At 32.9% G+C, this 2,947-nt stretch overlaps 1 pseudogene; it reads left to right on the top strand.

Moving 5' to 3' along the window:
* The first annotated feature begins 809 nt into the window (after window positions 1-809).
* Window positions 810-887, top strand: LOC115836858 (annotated as a pseudogene).
* Window positions 888-2,947: the final 2,060 nt, after the last annotated feature.

Genomic DNA, 2,947 nt, shown 5'->3' on the forward strand with positions numbered 1-2,947 from the left:
AAAGATAACTATCATTCCTTGTTTATTAGATATTTATTAGCCAACAGAATGTAAGTATAGGACAAAGTTATTATGATTTAGCAGAAATTTGGACAGATTAAAATGATGGTTTGAAAATAACATGAAATGTAATAAGAATAAATGGTTTTGCTTTTAGATGTAGCTTAACAGAAGCACATGTGAGAAGACCTGTTGGTTTAAGTCCATACTTAACAATGAGTTCCCACATTTGATGGGTCTACTATCAAAGCTACTGCAATCTTGGGACTCAGTTCTGAAGGGAAAAATTAAAGAACCAGATTAAGCAAAGTGATAATCCCGACCTATACTAGCCAGATCATTCTGAGGTATTTTGCTCAGTTTATGAACATGGTGACAGTTGAAATAGACGAGTAGAACACATTTCCCATTTCCCAGAGACAACCAATTTCAAGTTTTCTCTTTTAGTTCTTTTGTGATTACCATCATCACTTTATAGTTTCTTAAAATACAACCATCACAAAAGAAACACAGTGAACTTATGCTAAGTTCAGCCACACTATTCACAGACTCTCTCTCAATAATTTTTAGTTAAAATATTGTTAATTGTTTTATTGGTTGTATTCTATTTCTTGGTCTTTCAACTGTAGTCAGCATCTAACTGATTGTCCAAAACATAATTAACATGTCAAAACTTCCTTTGATTTATTTGCAACATTTCCTGTCCTTTCTTTTTCTAGCTATACCATTACTTTCATTCACATTATTTAAATTTATACATCTTGTTTTGTAAATATGACATCTATGTGCTTTATTAATAGGTGGCTCCTAAGACTATACTTTCAGGGATCATTTCTATAGTTTGTTATTAATAGATGGCTGCTAAAAAGTAGAAACCATTAAATAGTAGACTCAGTAGGGTGTTTACTTGGAATATTATTTACAGAGGTTCTATAAATTGATTAACCTGTGGGTCAACGACTTGTCCTGTATCTCTCATAAGAGAACATTACAGATGTCAAGTTTAAATAAAGTCTCTACCTACTGTCAACTGCGGAAACCATGCCACATGTATTTACTTTTGCAATTTGAACGTGATTTTCTAGTATGTCCTTCTTTTTTTGGGGGTTTTTACTTGCCTTTCTTTTTCCATGTTGACAAATAAAGCACAAAGCACTTATTTTCATTATACCACTAACATAGTTCAAGTTCTTAATTATATAATTTCTGTAAGAGAATATTCCATCATCTTAAGGCTATATTTCAAAACGTCTTCTGATTTATCTTTCAGTTTGGATCCTGTTATTTTTAGGTTAGATTAGTGGCCATTTACATAGGGTTTATTTTCAGCGTAATCCTTAGTAAATTTGACTATTTCTATTATCCTATGTTGTATTCTTGGATTCTTTTAAGTTTTGCCAGGCTACGTTCTTAAGTTAACTTATGTACATATGTTTTTTCTTTTTCAAAATAGGCAACTGGGAGACAAACTTTTTGGTTCCTTGCATTTTAAAATATTATTTTGTCCATATAATTGGACCATTATACTGATTATTTTGTCCATCTATTTGCACAGTATTTTTTGCGGGTATGTCAATTGGGATTTTTAAATTATAAATAATGGAATTAAATTCTGGCTAACCTAAGTAAATATGAATATATTGAAATGATATTGGTGGCTTCAGGCATCTTTGGGAAGTTTGAAAAGTGCTGGGCACCAGACAAGAATCAAAGCAGCTCAGAAATCAATGCTTTTCTGGTCTTTTACTGTTGTTATATCTTTTTATGTTACTATTCTGAGCTCCTATTTCTCCACTTTGATATATTGGTCAATATCATCTCAAATTGCTTTCTCCAGAAGTCCATCAACATCTCTTACAGTGATGGTGCATTTTTTAAAAGCATTGTCCAGGCTTTATTCTCTTTTTGTATCTTTTTGCCATTATTGCATTGAGATTTCAGAAGAGATGAAAGACAACATCTTTTAAGAGTATGTTGGAAAACTGTTATGTCCAGAGAGTGTTCAGAATGGAAAAGGGATTGAAAATCATGTTACCAGGGACATGAAGGGATAGACCGGTAATGTTTATTACAAAGTCTTAGGATTGGTGACATGTTAGCAGTCTCCCAACAGGCCCAGAATTCTAGGAAATTAAATAGCTGAAAATTTGGACTCAGCATAAGGAAGATCTGTCCTGTCTTTTCTCTGTCCTCTACATTCCATCATACGAGTCAATGTTTTATATAACAAAATCTGGCATGGGCCTATTTCCGACTGGGAAGTGATTATTCCTGTTTATATTTAATGCAGGGAATTCCTCATTTATTAATGTACTCTTCTAAGAGGGCTTCCTTCTGCCTTACCTTAGCCTCAAGTATTTTTTCACAGCATTTGTTATAACAATTAGAGATTTATCAAGGAACTATGGAATAAATGAAGTCAGGAAGGACAAATATAGAGAAAGATTACTTTCATCGCTATTGCTAGGTTCAGAGAAAATAGGCAAGATTAAATATAAAGATCTTGGGTAAAGCTTGTGGGGAAATTTCCCAAGAAGATTGATTTTGAAAGTCATGTATTGCCAAAGAAGCAAGGATACCTTAAACTCCAGAGGTATTTAAAAAATCAAGCTTAAATAGGTTATAATCTGCCCAAATAATTTAGTGTGGTACTGTTTGAAAGTGGGAAGAAGGATTAAATTAACAAATTTCTAACAATTTTTCACAGGATCCTAGGGACTCATAGTAGTGCAAGTCAGCTATCCCCCAGGGTGTGTGTGTGTGTGTGTGTGTGTGTGTTTGTGTACATACTTTAACAGTGTCATTCTATGAGTCCCATTCAAACTTTAGCTAATGAAGATCTCACTTTTATCTGTCTGTCTAGGCTTTTACAAATGATTTTTATCTGAAGAAATACTATACAAGTAAAAACTGGAGAAAACTTCTGGGCTTAATATACAAGACTATA

Source organism: Nomascus leucogenys, chromosome 9, assembly GCF_006542625.1.
Source record: "Nomascus leucogenys isolate Asia chromosome 9, Asia_NLE_v1, whole genome shotgun sequence".
Taxonomy (NCBI): domain Eukaryota; kingdom Metazoa; phylum Chordata; class Mammalia; order Primates; family Hylobatidae; genus Nomascus; species Nomascus leucogenys.